This window comes from Lissotriton vulgaris, chromosome 5 (assembly GCF_964263255.1).
Source record: "Lissotriton vulgaris chromosome 5, aLisVul1.2, whole genome shotgun sequence".
NCBI lineage: Eukaryota > Metazoa > Chordata > Amphibia > Caudata > Salamandridae > Lissotriton > Lissotriton vulgaris.
The window spans coordinates 240,632,987-240,649,679 of record NC_141693.1 but is presented as its reverse complement, the minus strand read 5'-3'; positions in this window follow the sequence as shown (position 1 = coordinate 240,649,679).

The window sequence follows — 16,693 nt, the reverse complement described above, 5'->3', positions numbered from 1 at the left end:
ACTGTACACTAATACTCTATACACTATTACACTCTACACCACTCCACTGTATGCCACTCCAGTCTATGCTACTCTACTCTATGCTATTCCAATTTAGGCCACTTCACTGTTTGCTGGTCCACTCTACTCCACTCCAGTTTAATCTCCTCCACTCCACAAAACTCTACTAGACTCTACTCCACTCTATCCTTGTACACTCCACTGTCCAAATTTGCACTCAACTCTATGCCCGTACACTCTATTGTACAACACTCTATTCCACTCTGCAACATTTTCCAGCACTATATTACACAGCACTCCACTCTACTGCATGAGACGCCACTCGAATTTATAGCAGTTTCCTCAACTCTACGCTATGCCACTTCAATGTATGCCACCCCACTCTATTCTAATCCATTGTACCATGCTCCACTCTACGACACTCCATTGTACACCTCTCCACTTTAAACTATTCCACTATATGCAATGTTATGTTATGTTACAGCATAATTATGAAGTGCACATAGACCAAAAAGGTTTCATGGCGCTGAGGCATGGAGGCAGACAAGACCCAAAGCTTAGCCATAAGCCTGTTTAAAGAGCCAGGTTTTTAGCAAGGTACTAAAGCATGCATAGGAAGTTGTAGCTCCAATGTGTGGGGGGCGAGAATTCCATTCCTTGGGGGCCATCACAACAAACTTGGTCCACCCAATCCCTTCCTGTTAAATTTAGGCACCTCTAATAGATTTTGATGGGCTGATCTAAGATTATGTTTAGAGAGATAATTCCGGATTCTAGAGGTCACGAAAGTGGGCTTTGCCAAGTCGGAGTTTGAAAATGGTACACCCAGTTTTGAACAGGGTCCTCTGAGTGACTGTAAGCCAATACAATTTTATTAGCAGAGGTTTAATGTGACGCCAAACCAACCTGGCTGCCAAATTACTGTACTCTCCACATATATGTAAATAGGATTTGGATACCTCAAGGTGTAACTTGAGCGAACCTTAAGGTATCCTTAAGATAAAAGAGTGCGCAAATAGGAAATACTCCCCTTCCTTTGAAGAAATAGTACCGTCTGGTAACCCATGCAACAAACTAGCTTCTAAGTTTATATCTGTTTCTCTCTTAATAACTTTTGATAATATTCTTTGTCTGCCTTTGCCTACCCCTCCACCCTCTTTTCCTTTCACTTTGAAAAATCCCAAAATGCCCAAAATATACTAAAAAACAAAAAATCAAATTTGGGGCATTGCCTATCCACTGACGATTAATGTGAAATCTGTACTCTAAAGGATAGGAATGTGATGGGAAACCACAATATGTATGGAGTCTATTGAAAATATACTATGAAGCTGCGAAATGACCCTGAGCAGATAGGGAATAATGTATTATCAGTGACAATATAGTAATGATTTGAAATCTGTCTTATGTTTGTTTCTTTTAAAGTGTGTCAATTGAAGCCTAAATAAGATCTGTCTGTGGTTTTTATAATTGATCCCCGACTTTCCATTTCTCTTTAAGGGTTTCCGCGTAATTTTTTCCGTCCCCCTTCCGCGGTGGCACATTTTAGAGAGGTGGTTTGTAGATAACCACAAGGTGTTTGTTTTGTACTACATTCACACAATGTAATTTGCTGTTGTGTTTTTTAGCAGTCTTTCCCTAAATCTGGATACTGTGTCGTCCTTTTGAAAAGATAACAATCTAATCACCATATGTCTTTCCTTTTCTATTAAAATGAAATGTGAAATGGGAAATGTGTATAAGACCTACGACACATGAAACTGATGTTAGCTTTCTTTTATCTATTCTGTTTTCAGCCCTGAAGAAACTCCCTGGAAGGGAGTGAAACGCGTTGGCTGACCTCTTTGTAAAATATCTGGTGATTTGTATTTTAAGAATGGACAAAAATAAATAAAGAACTTTTCTACATACTGGAGAAGTGTGGCTTAATGATTAGAGTGGCAGACCCTGATGCAGAGATCTAGCCCGGGACCAGGGTTCAATTCCCCGCCTCGGCGGGTCTTGGGCTCAAAAATTCCATGAACCTGATAATTCTCGCCTTGGTGCCTATTCCAATCATGGAGTTCCACTCTGCAACTCTGGGCAATAGCTTGCTTAATCTCCCAACGGCCCCCACAACGCTAAGGATGCCTGGCCTCCACCTTGGGGGTGCCCAGGAGTGGACGTCTCACAGGGAAAGCCAGGATGGGTTCCACAGCGGTATTCGTACAAGCGCCTTGAGACCCTTGCGGGTGAGTAGTGCGCTATACAAGTATCAATTTATATACTTGAACAAAAGTCTCTTTGGACTTCTGTTTGGTGCGCCCCCATAAACATTGAGCAAAATATCTATTTGATCTGGAAAGCACAGCAACGTCAAACAGCAGCTGACGTTGGGGTTGGCAGCACAAAGTGTTAAAGAGGACTTATTTTGGAACTGGATTTTAGATGCGGCGTTGTAGGGTCCGCTGCTGCTTCTTTTGTCAACCTGGCTGCCTGATTTTGAACCAGCTGTAACCTATGACTCAGTCACTTTTGGAAGTTCCAGATAAAGAGAGTTAGCATAATCAATCCGGGACATAACTAGAGCAATTATAATCTGAATGATCGCCTTAGGATTGAAATATTTCAGATTTTTAAAATTTTCCAGCATTGGAAAAAGCAAGACAAAGTCACTGCGCCTTTCTGAGGTTTCATGGAAAGGTCTTCAACAACAAGAATCCCAAAGCTCTTGGCCTCCTTTTTAGGGCTATGGGACGTGTAAATAGTAAATGCCGGAAGTAGCGGAGCCCTTTAAAGGGTATAGAAGTTCAATATGCCCAAATCAGTTTCAGGGAGGGTTCCCCAGGAGGGGGGGAGAGTTGTTTGGGCACAAAGGGTAGTTGTTTGGATAGAATTTCATTGGGTGGGGAAAAAATAAGAGTCCTCTTTTTGCAGAAAAAGAGAGTAAAGGAATGGAGAAATAAGGAATGTATAGCAGAAGATAGTCCCCTCTAGAATAAAATATGTGACTTAGTAACCCATATTCCATTGAAGGTTATAACATGAAATGTAAATGATCTTAGGGTAGACAGTAGGAGGAGAAGAATTTTTCAATACTTGAAACAATCAGATTGTGACATTATAATGTTACAAGAGATCCATCTAATGCAAGGTAAGTGGAAAGACATTTTGACGAACAGAAGTGGATTGGGGATTTGGTGTGTGGAAACCAATCATGTTGTACAAAGGGAGTGGCTATATTGATAAAAAAAAGACTATTAAATCTGTAATTGGCGAGTGTACTGAGGGTTCAGGGGGACGATGGCTGATGTTCAAAATAAAAATACAGAGTCTATGGTATGTTTTTGTGGGGTATTACAGGCTAAAGATTGACTATCCCGCTCCCCTTCGGGCTCTTTATTCCCAGCTCTTTGACATTAAAATTCCTATAATAATTAGGGGAGACTTTAATGTGTTATTGAGTCCAGCTGCAGAAAAATCCTCCAAAAGGAATATAATAACCTCCACTAAAAAGACACATTAAGATGATAATGGAAGATTTAGGTTTGAAAGACATTTGGAGAGAAAAGATCAAAGGGGCTAAAGGAAACCAAAGTTCCACTTTTCGCTATAAAAAGTATGGGCACACTGTAGAATTGATTTCTTTTGGTGGACATTGGATTAGGTAAAAAAGTTAGGGAAGTAGAGCATATCCCAAGACACCTTTCTGATCACTCTGGTGTACGGCTAGAATTACCTTTGTATAAGGTACTAGCCCCATATAAATTGACACTTAACAGAACTTTATTACTGGATTAAACAGTAATAAAGCAGTTGAAAAAAGATAAGCTCACATTTTTTTAACTAAATGATAACTCAGCTTCCAAACACATAATATGGGACACATATGAGCCCTATATTAGGGCCAAGTTAACAAGCTTGGCAGCAAAAAAAACATAGGAAGACAAAAATTAGGTGAAAAGATAGGATTTTGACACTCCAGAAAGAGATAGGTTTACAACAAAATGCCCAAGACAAGTACGTATAAGATAATGAGATTAGAATCGTAAGAGCTGATTTAGCTGATAATCTCGAAGGTACAGTATGAAATAAATTAGAGGATAGTAAATTAGCTCGTTACGGATATGGAGTAGAATGGAGGAAGTTACTTGCCTGGAAGTCTAGAGCAGAGTACTCCAAAAACTTAATCAGAGAGATGGTATCCAAAGGAACCAATCGACAATACACAGAGGATATAGATATAGAGCTAGCCTTTACGTGTTTTTCCCAGAACTACACACAGAAGATCTTACAGTCTCTGAGCTGCAGATAGAGAAGTATCTTAGTGGCACTACTATGTCCTCCCTGAAATATGATCTAAAAGCAGACACTTAACCAGAGAATTAGTTTGGAGGAGGTAATAAAAAAGATAAAGAGAGGTAGCGCTGCTGGTTTGGATGGTTGGCCAAATGAATTGTATAAGATGCTCATGAATGAATTAACTCCAGTTTTGGCTGACTTGATAAGAAGGATTTTTTCTGAGGTTCATGAGATTTCACAACCCTGGGATGAGGCAGCAATTAACTTAATTGTGAAACCAAATAAAGACCCCAAGAGTTGCTAATCATATAGAACGATTATTAAATATTTGCGAAGGTCCTAGCGATTGAGTTTAAAGAGAGTAACTGACTCATTGGTTCAAAAAGGTCAAAAGGGTTTCAGGAAAGGACAACAACTGTATCAGCTAACACATAAGCTAGAGGGTGCTCTAGATATGGCTATTGAGAATAAATTGCCATTAACGGTCCTTACGGTTGATTCTGCAAAGGCCTTCGATAGGGTAAGTTGGCCTTTTTTACATCAAGTCATCCACCATTTTGACATGGGTGAGAATTTCGCCAGAGCAATCAGTTCAATTTATAAAAAAACAACAGCCAGGTTAATAGTAAACGGGAACTTGACTAAACAGATCAATAAAGGGGTCATGGCAGGTGTTCATCTGGGTTTAATCCATCACCATTCTTTAGCTCACTCAGCCACCCCAGTTGGGGTATGCTCAGACGTGAGTCCCTTGCTCACTTTGCCACTGGATTCAAGATAGCCTGGCTGATGGGGATGCTTGTTTCCGGTCCAGGGAAGACATGGCTTAGCAGTTCGGGCTAGACTGTTCCCATGAGGCACAGGGTCAGACTGATTTGCATATGGCCATGTCTGAACTGGGGTGGCGGAGTGAGCTAAAGAATGGTGATTGATTAAACCCAGATCAGTTGACTAGGGGTGAGGGTTTGATTTGCTCAAATGCTCCGTCCATCATCCCCTTTTGTATCGCTTTGTTCGCCCTAAATTGGCAGGGTATGCTCAGAAGTGAGTCCCTTGCTCACTTTGCCACTGGATTCAAGATAGCCTGGCTGATGAGGATTATGAATCCAAAACCGGTCCCAGGATGCTTGTTTCCGGTCCAGGGAAGACATGGCTTGGCAGATCGGGCTGGACTGTTCCCATGAGGCACAGGGTCAGACTGATTTGCATATGGCCATGTCTGAAATGGGGTGGCGGAGTGAGCTAAAGAATGGTGATGGATTAAACCCAGATCAGTTGACTGGGGTGAGTGTTTGATTTGCTCAAACGCTCCGTCCATCATCCCCTTTTGTATCGCTTTGTTCGCCCTAAGTTGGCAGGGTATGCTCAGATGTGAGTCCTTTGCTCACTTTGCCACTGGATTCAAGATAGCCTGGCTAATGAGGATTATGAATCCGAAACCGGACCCAGGATGCTTGTTTTCGGTCCAGGGAAGACATGGCTTGGCAGCTCGGGCTGGCCTGTTCCCATGAGGCTCAGGGTCAGACTGATTTGCATATGGCCATGTCTGAACTGGGGTGGCGGAGTGAGCTAAAGAATGGTGATGGATTAAACCCAGATCAGTTGACTGGGGTGAGTGTTTGATTTCCTCAAATGCTCCGTCCATCATGACCTTTTGTATCGCTTTGTTCGCCCTAAGTTCGCAGGGTATGCTCAGACGTGAGTCCCTTGCTCACTTTGCCACTGGATTCAAGATAGCCTGGCTGATGAGGATTATGAATCCGAAACCGGTCCCAGGACGCTTTTTTCCAGTCCAGGGAAGACATGGCTTGGCAGTTCGGCCTGGACTGTTCCCATGAGTCACAGGGTCAGACTAATTTGCATATGGCCATGTTTGAACTGGGGTGGCGAGTGAGCTAAAGAATGGTGATGGATTAAACCCATATCGGTTGACTGGGGGTGAGTGTTTGATTTGCTCAAACGCTTTGTCCATCATCCCCTTTTGTATCGCTTTGTTCACCCTAAGCTGGCAGGGTATGCTCAGACGTGAGTCCCTTGTTCACTTTGCCACTGGATTCAAGATAGCCTGGCTGATGAGGATTATGAATCCGAAACCGGTCCCAGGATGCTTGTTTCTGGTCCAGGGAAGACATGGCTTGGCAGTTCGGGCTGGACTGTTCCCATGAGGCACAGGGTCAGACTGATTTGCATATGGCCATGTCTGAACTGGGGTGGCGGAGTGAGCTAAAGAATGGTGATGGATTAACCCAGATCAGTTGACTGGGGTGAGTGTTTGATTTCCTCAAATGCTCCATCCATCATGACCTTTTGTATCGCTTTGTTCGCCCTAATTTCGCAGGGTATGCTCAGACGTGAGTCCCTTGCTCACTTTGCCACTGGATTCAAGATAGCCTGGCTGATGAGGATTATGAATCCGAAACCGGTCCCAGGATGCTTTTTTCTGGTCCAGGGTGGACATGGCTTGGCAGTTCGGCCTGGACTGTTCCCATGAGTCACAGGGTCAGACTGATTTGCATATGGATATGTTTGAACTGGGGTGGCGAGTGAGCTAAAGAATGGTGATGGATTAAACCCAGATCGGTTGACTGGGGGTGAGTGTTTGATTTGCTCAAACGCTTCGTCCATCATCCCATTTTGTAACGCTTTGTTCGCCCTAAGCTGGCAGGGTATGCTCAGACGTGAGTCCCTTGTTCACTTTGCCACTGGATTCAAGATAGCCTGGCTGATGAGGATTATGAATCCGAAACCGGTCCCAGGATGCTTGTTTCCGGTCCAGGGAAGACATTGCTTGGCAGTTTGGGCTGGACTGTTCCAATGAGGCACAGGGTCAGACTGATTTGCATATGGCCATGTCTGAACTGGGGTGGCGGAGTGAGCTAAAGAATGGTGATGGATTAAACCCAGACCAGTTGACTGGGGGTGAGTGTTTGATTTGCTCAAACGCTCCGTCCATCATCACCTTTTGTATCACTTTTTTTGCCCTAAGTTGGCAGGGTATGCTCAGAAGTGAGTTCCTTGCTCACTTTGCCACTGGATTCAAGATAGCCTGGCTGATGAGGATTATGAATCCGAAACCGGTCCCAGGATACTTTTTTCCGGTCCAGGGAAGACATGGCTTGGCAGTTCGGGCCGGACTGTTCCCATGAGGCACAGGGTCAGACTGATTTGCATATGGCCATGTCTGAACTGGGGTGGCGGAGTGAGCTAAAGAATGGTGATGGATTAAACCCAGATCAGTTGACTGGGGGTGAATGTTTGATTTTCTCAAACGCTCCGTCCATCTTCCCCTTTTGTATCGCTTTCTTCGCCCTAAGTTGGCAGGGTATGCTCAAACGTGAGTCCCTTGCTCACTTTCCCACTGGATTCAAGATAGCCTGGCTGATGAGGATTATGAATCCGAAATCGGTCCCAGGATGCTTGTTTCCGGTCCTGGGAAGACATGGCTTGCCAGTTCGGGCTGGACTGTTCCCATGAGGCACAGGGTCAGACTGATTTGCATATGGCCATGTCTGAACTGGGGTGGCGGAGTGAGCTAAAGAATGGTGATGGATTAAACCCAGATCAGTTGACTGGGGGTGAGTGTTTGATTTGCTCAAACGCTCCGTCCATCATCCCCTTTTGTATCGCTTTGTTCCCAGACAAAACCCGTGGATTCTGCTGCATTCCCAGATTTACAACTTTTCGTAAACCTGGGAATGCGTAAGAATCCTATGCTTCCCCAGGGGAGGCGTAAAGAGGCACAGCAAGGGGAAAAATGTTTATTTCTCCTTGTTTTTTCCTTGTTCAATGCGTGCTGCATTCCGCAGCACGCATAGAAAAAGGAAAACAACTCTACAGCGCAGGCATCCTTGCACCATGGTGCAAGGGTGTCTGTGTTGGTGAATGGCAGACAATTGTGCACCAGGGAGAGCTCAGGGATATGTTATATTGTTGTAAATATGACATATCCCTTTTCTTCTGAGGTAACGCAGTGCAGCGCAGCCAAATGGCTGGCGGCACATCACTGCGTTACTTCATTGTAAATATGACCCAAGATGCTTAGTCCAGGTGGTTCAGGATTTGGCTAAGATGGTCCAGATCAAGTTTGATTAAAAAAATTACTGAGACCAGGATCCTATTAAGATATTGGGGATGTCTGACACTCTCAATTATAAATAGGAAGAATTTCACTTTTGCCGAAGTTACCTTCATCTTTAACACAGTCACCTTATCATTTAAACCAAATGGTTCAATAAACTCCAAGGAGAAATACCAAGTTTTATCCAGTCGAGTATGAGAGTGCGGATCGCCTGGAAGAAACTTTGAAGGTCAAAAATATTAAAAGGTTATGGCAGGGCATATTTACGTCTATGGTGCTGGGCTTTCAAGTAAGTCAATATAAGATTCCCTTTGTCCAGCCTTGTCTCTGCCCCCCTAGTTTCCAAGTCAAGATGAAAAATCTTCAACATGGGGGTGAATTTTTCATCTTTAAATTTGGGCACCCAAAGTTGTTCAAGAGGGTTAGATTAAAGATCTTAAATGCGGCATGTGAGCTCTGGTACCAGGTTGCATGGATCATAAGCTTACCTTATTACAGTACTTTTGCACCTATGTGGAACTCATACGGTATTCCGAACTGTCTACAAGACAAACTAGCAGTTCCATTAATCGACGCAGGAATAAATACATGGGGACAAATCATTAAGGAGAATAGTTTAGTCTCTTGAGAATCCTTGTCTGCATCTACAAACAATAAACAATCTAAATTTAAGTATTACCAACTGTCAAGTTGGGTACATGGTTTGGACAAAGAACGGGAAGGAAATTGGGGGAAGATAAACTGCAGGGGACCACCCTCAATGAAAAGAAGTTTACAAGTGGTATTGAATGATGGTGAAATGTGAGGGTGTAACTTTTACTTTACTGGAAGAGACCTGAAGGAAGGATCTGCTGGTGACAGAGTTATCACACTTTTGGGAAGTATTGATGCTTACATTATGGATGGTAATGACAGCCACACCCCTCAAAAAGAATCATTTTTTCACATTACACAGGGCATATTGGACTCCTAAGATGTTATCAGGGCTAGGAGGTCGGGTAACAAAAGCTTGCCTAAGTGTTCCCTGGAAAAAGCAGATGATGTTCACATGTTTCTGCAGTGCCCTTCGATCCAGGTCTTTTGGCAAAAAGTGGGTAAATCCGAAATTTTAGAAAAAAAGATGGAGGTAAGCCTTCCACTTTTCAGGGTCTTACCAGGTGATGCGTCACTGTTACAACTTAAAAAAGGTATGCATCTTTGCTTTTCGTCTTGATCTTATTTGCAAGAAAATACATTTGCCTGAAATGGGTATCCACTGCATCACCCGGATTTGCGGATTGGGTAAGGTCGGCTTGAAGAGTAAACCGATTAGATTGCAGGTGTTTTTCTAGAAAGAGACTGGGCTGTGGGATCCATGGGAGTGTGGTATAAGAACACCTTTGAGATAATATCTACCTATGGTTCAATGGTTATGAAATAAACAAAAAATCAATAAAGAAACAGGAGAAATACCTAGGTCAATAGGAATCCTCTTATAGATGGTTGCTTTAGGTTTGAAACTAGGAATCAGGAGAAAATGGTCGGAACCCTCAAGTAAGAACCTCTCTGATAGTACTCGCCATGTGTTTTTAACTCTTTACCTTTCTTTTGTGAATGAGGACCAAACAAATATATATATTAAAAATCAACTGCATATCATCGGAGTAATTGTAAATTTTCATCCCTCGCCTCTGTAAGGTGCGAACCAGCGGGCGAATATAGAGGTTGAATAGATGAGGGGACAATGAAGTACCCTGTGGTACTCCACAATTAAGCCTGACCTTAGATGAACAAATGCAAGCAAGATGGACCACGGATATCTGTTTAGGAGAAAGGATTTTATCCAATCTACAGCTGTTCCCTTTAGGCCCGCAGCCTTGACACACTCAATTAGAACATCATGATCTACTGTGTCAAAGGACAGGGATAAGTCCAAAAGGACTGATGCCTGTGCCAAACCTTTATCCGCTTCTTCAGCTTATATAAGTGGGCCGGGTTTCATAGAGAAATCCTCAAGGAAGGAGTAAAGTCGTTGGTCAATGTGTGCCTGTAGTATATCTTGGCTAAATAAGAAAGTAAGGAGATGTAACAGTAGTTCTTCAAGACAGAGGGATCTTCACCAACTTTGTTTTTAAGTGGGATGACTACTGCCTCCTCAAAAGTGTGAGGAACAGTGCCCTGGCTTAAGGATAAGTTGAGCAACTAGATCAGGAAAGTGTGAAAAAAAGAATTTTTGAATCTGAAAGGACAGATATCATCAGGGGATCCTGATTTGACCTTGGCAAACAGTTTAAAAAAACAATCTTTGGTAATGGCCGGAAAAGCTGTACGTTTTATGGAATTCATATCTTCCAAGGGAATGGCTCTCTTTAAGGAGCTTGGAGGAATACTATCTTTCATCATCCATATTTTATCAATGAAAAAAGAGTTCAAGTCATTACATAGTTTTTGAGTATGGACCACCGGAGAATTTAAGTGATCTTGGTTGGAAAGTTCAGAAACAGTATCAAATACTTTTTTGGTTTTATTTTCTGGATTTAAGATTTTATTTGAAAAGTAGGTAGATGTGGCCTTCCAAATGGCTTTGTTATACACCTTTAGCCACAGAATAAAACTGTCCTTTTTGTCAGGTGTATATCCTTTCTTCCATCTTCGTTCAGATTGGGGTATCTGAAGCTTTGCTTTTTTCAGGTCTTCTGTGTACCATTTTGATGCTTCATGGCAACAGATTAGTTTTATTTTACACCTAGGGGCATGCATGTGCTGGATTCTCTGAGCCAATAGGTCAATGCTTCTTCCAAGTCTTCTAGAGTCTCGGTATGATTAGATATAGACAATGTCAATGAGTCACAAAAGCTATCAAGATTAACACAATTCCAATTTCTGGAATAAGTGCCAGGACAGATAGGGGGTTTCCTGGAATTAATGTCATCTACAGCAAATTTAATTAAGTGATGATCCAAGCAAGTACATGGGAGGATCTTAAGGTCAGATATAGTTAGATTTAGCGACCAGACCTGATCTAGAATGCGGCCTATAGTATGAGTGGCTGTAAACAACTGTTGGTCAAAGTTCAGACAAGTTAGGGAATCAGTAAGTCTGAAGAGGTGTGGCTGGCCTTTTCCCTTAGGCCCAAAAAATGTTAATCTCCAAGAAGTAGTTTAAAAACCATTTTTTAATTTTATTTTACAGAGTTTTATATAGCGCAAATTTGACCCGAATCGGGTATCAGAGTGCTTTACATAGCACCAATTATATTACATGAGGACACATTAATTTTTGTTAGGCACAGGGAGATTAAGTGATTTGCCCAGAATCACAGGATGTACAGTGTCGTTGCTGAGACTCAAACCCAGTTCCCTTGATTCGAGGTCGACTGCCCTAGCCAATAGGCCAACTCATCTCCCCAAGTAATATTCTTGCATAGTCAATGACTAAAGCACGTAAAAGAAACACTAAAATTGGGGGAAACTGAGGCATGTGCCCCGCAGGTATGTAGAGGAGGATTCATATTAAAGGGGCTATTGGTGAACCTAATTTTATTACTACTGTCGGGATCCTTAGAGGAGTATGTTTAGTAAAAGAAAGAAGCTTTTTGATAATTGCAGTCAATCCTCCACCTTTTTTCCCCAGTGGTCTGTTAAAATTGAATATATAGTAGTTCCCTAGGAGTGCAGCTAAAATGTCAGGCATGTATTCCTCTGTTAGCCAAGTTTCTGTTAAAAACAATATAGCAAGAAATTCAGAATCAAGGATATAAAATATCTCAACTTGGTGTTAAACCAACAAGTGTGAATTTAGACAGATGATAGTTAGATCTTTTGCTATAGAACTGGACACTTTCTATCGCAAGGTTTGATAACTGCAGACTCGCCGCTTGTAAGGTATTTGTCAGTTTTGGTTTTAAGATACCTAAATTATCACGTTTTTATAGAAGGGGAACCTCAAGATGATAGTTATTTGAGGATCATGATCCAAGATCATTTGAAGAGTATACCAAGTTTTGGTCATAATGGCTAGCCCCTGGCCACGGGTGGATGCAGACGGGCCTACGGGCTTTCCTTTGGGGTGCCTGTGGGCTCGGAGCTCTTACAAACTTTGACCACATGCAGCCATATTGCTTTCGCCCAGCCAATACAATTCAGATTAGCACATCTGAACATGCAAAAACCAACCAGTTAAAAAGACACAATTTCCTCTGATTTAACAGCGATTTAACAGGGATTGTGCGAAAATAGCAATGAAGTGCAAATATTGGGTTATAACAAACTAAAAGAGCTAACAAAATCTGTGCCTCCATGCACCAATCCACTCTACATCACTACAATGTACACCACTACACTCTACACTGCTCCATTGTGTGACACTCTCCTCCACTCTATATAACTTCGCCCTATAAAAGTCTACCACAACTCTATCCTCCACTACACATCCATACACTCCAATGTACAACACTTTATTCCACTATACAACACTTTGCTATATGACACAACACTCCATTCTATTGTACAAGACCCCACTTTATTTTTATAACAGTTTACTACCTACACTACGGCAGTACACTCCACTCAATCCCACTCTACTCTATGGCACACCAATACACTCTATTGTACTGTACTCCACACTACGTTACACCACTCCACTCAACTCTACTCCACTGTACAAAAGTTCGCCTTACTCTATGCTACTATACAACAATCTGCTCTATGCAGCTCCACTGTTTCACACACTACTGTACTCTATGCCACTTTCTAGCTCCTGTCTATACTCCTTCACTCCACTGTACAACACTGTACTATACTGCATGCCACTGTACAACACTCTACTCCACTCTACTCTATGATACTCTAGTCCACTATACAACACTGTACGCAACTCTTTGTCTGCCACTGCACTCCACTTTACTCTGTCACAGTACTCCACTCTAACCCACTCCTCCGCTGCACACCACTCCACTCTATGTCACTCAATGCCATTGTATTCTATAACACTGTATGCCAATCCACTGTACCACACTCTACAACACTGTACTGTACAGCGCATCACTCCACTCTACTAAAATCAAGTAGACTGTATGCCACTCTATTGTCCTGTAGCTTACATCATTTTCCAATACTGTACAACACCCCACTACACTCTACTGTACAACATGGTACTCCAAGTTATGACACTTTACTCTGCTGTATGCTATGCAGCTCCACACCACTACGGTCCGGGACACAGCACTCCACTCTATGAATCTTGACTCCACTCTAAACTATACCACTCCAGTGTATTCTACTCAACTGTACTCCACTCTACTACACTTTATCCCACTCTTCACCACTGTACTATACTTCGCTGTAGGTCACTCAACTGCCCGACACTCTACTCCACTGTATGCAACTCCACTCTACAACACTGTACTTCACTCTATGCCACTCTACTCCACTCTATGCCCATGCACTCTACATCACTGTACTACACTGTACTGCACTGTGTGACACTCACAACACTTACCTTCCACTTACAATACACCACTCCACTATATGACACAGCACTTGACTCTCCTTCACTGTACTGTACAACACTCCACTTGAATATACTCCACTCTATGACACTCTACTTCACCATACAGCACCCACTTTAAAACAGTCCACTTCACTCTAAGACAGTCTAGGATACCCTACTCTACTGTTTGGCATGACATTCTACTGTACAACTTGCTGCTCCACTCTTGAGTACTTGATTACACTATATGAGACACCACACCACTACAATATATAACACTTTACAACACTGTAGGATACACTACCACACTCTACTCCCCTCAATACCCATCTACAATACTCCAGTCTATGAAAATAGTCTTTGCAACACTCTCCTCCACTGTACTGTAAAACACTCCACTTGTGACACTAGACTCTACGATTTGAAATATTTCACAAAAGGGGGAGAGGTCTATGAATCAGGGCAATCACCACTCCTAATGAATGGTAGGTCCAGCAACAGCGCTGCCCTCAAGGAGCGAGTGAATACAAGGATTGCTGTGCTGTTCCTAAATATTAAGTAGGAAGGTACGTGTCACTGGGGCGTCTAGGATGTTGGAAGGTCTCATGGGGTCCTACCATTGGGCATCCCTTTTGTTGGATATACCCTCACACACCCTTTCAGGTGTCATGCTTCATCATCTGGGCTTGCTCCTCGTTGGGTCGGCGGTGCAATACCCAAAGGGCAACACCTCAAGGAGGGGCTCTTTGGCGAGATCTTCAATCCAACAGCCGTATAGATGAATATATATATATATATATATATATATATATATATATATATATATATATATATATATATATATATATATATATTAAATATTTATGTATATCATAGCACCAGCTGATCCTCCTTGTTGGACGAGGCAGCTCACTTTAGTGGCTTTTCTTTCAGTGGTGAGCTATTTTCACAGCAGGACCTCAACTCTTAAATATATTCCAAATTCGTTCCCAATATTAGGGAAAGGCGAGTCACACTCACGATTGAAGGTTTACTCTCAGGTTTTACTGCATTCACAGAGTCGTCAGTGTAAATGCACCCATCATGTTTCAGTCCCCCTGGACAGAACCTGTGATCAAGGTCCAAATATGCTGGGTGTGTTTACACTGCCAACTCTATGAATGCAATAAAAACATAGAGTAAACATTTTATCATGAGTGCGACTCGTATTTCAGTAACATTGGGAATGGAGTTGTAATATATTTGTCTATATATAAATATATATCACGAAAAGTCCTTTCTTAGTAACGCCGCATAGTCACTCATGAGCTGCACACATCAAGCAGGACACGGACCCATATTAGAGTGCTGAATTTTTTATTCCCAAGTCAAAGACGCGTTTTGCAGCCTCTCGCCGCTTGCTCACTCGACAACTGTTTGTAGTGTGGGAAGCTTTTTAAAGTGACAGTGCTTATTTTTTGCAGTGCATCACGTGATCATAGTCTCAATGGTAATGGTAGAAAGACTTACGCTATCGTTTCAATATTCATTAGAACAAAAATATAATTAGTGCAAAAATACAAGTATATATTCTCAGGTAAGGAAAGTTTATTTCACTAAAATAGTGTGAATTTCTCATGTTAAAATACCAATCGATCTGACTATTCCATAGCCTAATACTTGTGAAGGAACTTTTTGTATGTATAAATATATAGAAACATTAATAGTAAAATACTAAAATTGAAGCTTGCTATTAACAAAGTACTTTCACAACATTGAAACATAATATAAAGTGCTAATGAGTGCTGGTGATTAAAAAACATTGTTGTTTTGTGCAAACATACGTCCAAACGTAGCAGCATAAAATTATTATTCTAATGTCATTTTATGGTCTATATTGTTTTGCCATACAAACTTTTTACTTTCTATCTAGTTCTAGATTTTAGTAGTCACTCTATAACAGATTATTACATCATTATTATTACATCATAAATCTGAAATAGTTCATATGATCTTACTAAATATGTTCATACAGTTTTTTCAAAGTGATCACTTGTTTGTTATGTTTTGACACTTCCAATTTTTGCACCTTCTCACAATGGCAGTGGTTTCTAACAGTGGTAAAATAGTCTAGTGTCTTGTGTCATCCCAATATCTCCGAATTTAATATCTATGTACAAATAAATATTAACACATCAAATATAATAAATATATGTGTAAATATATACATGATAAACAAGGATAAAATCACTAATCTTCATAATTCCTTAAAAATTATAAAAGGAGGTACCTAATTCTTGCTCTTAGTCATGTTTTCTCGATGTTGACAACTTAAGATTAATTTCACCCTGATTACATCGTAACTGCCATTTAATTTGTAAACTTCCACAGGTATTTCTCTATTCTGGATTGGTTTAGATTATTCTAGGCACGTATAGAGGTCTTCTGTTATATTGAGTCCATTAGGCTGTTTGGAATCCAATAAAAGAATATATCTCCTCTCCAACCTTCTTAGTTTGCTTTCTCTGTCTCCTCCGCGTCTACTAGGTGGAATTGCATTTATTAAATAATATGTCAGACCTTTGTTATTGGATTGGTGGCATTCTTTAAAGTGTCTTGCCACCGGGTACGTGTTATCCATGTTATTAATAGCTCGGAGGTGTTGGAGTACTCGAACATGAGCCTGTAATTTTGTGCTGCCCACATATTTTAAGCCACATGGGCAGGCCAAAACATAAACAGTAAATTCAGACTTACATGTGAGTGTCTTAGTAATGTTGAAGGTTTGGCACTAAATGGACTCAAATAGGTAGTTGCATTTACCCCATGTGTGCAGGCTTTACACGATTTGCATTTAGTAAAGCCTTTGCGTGTTTTAAACCAATC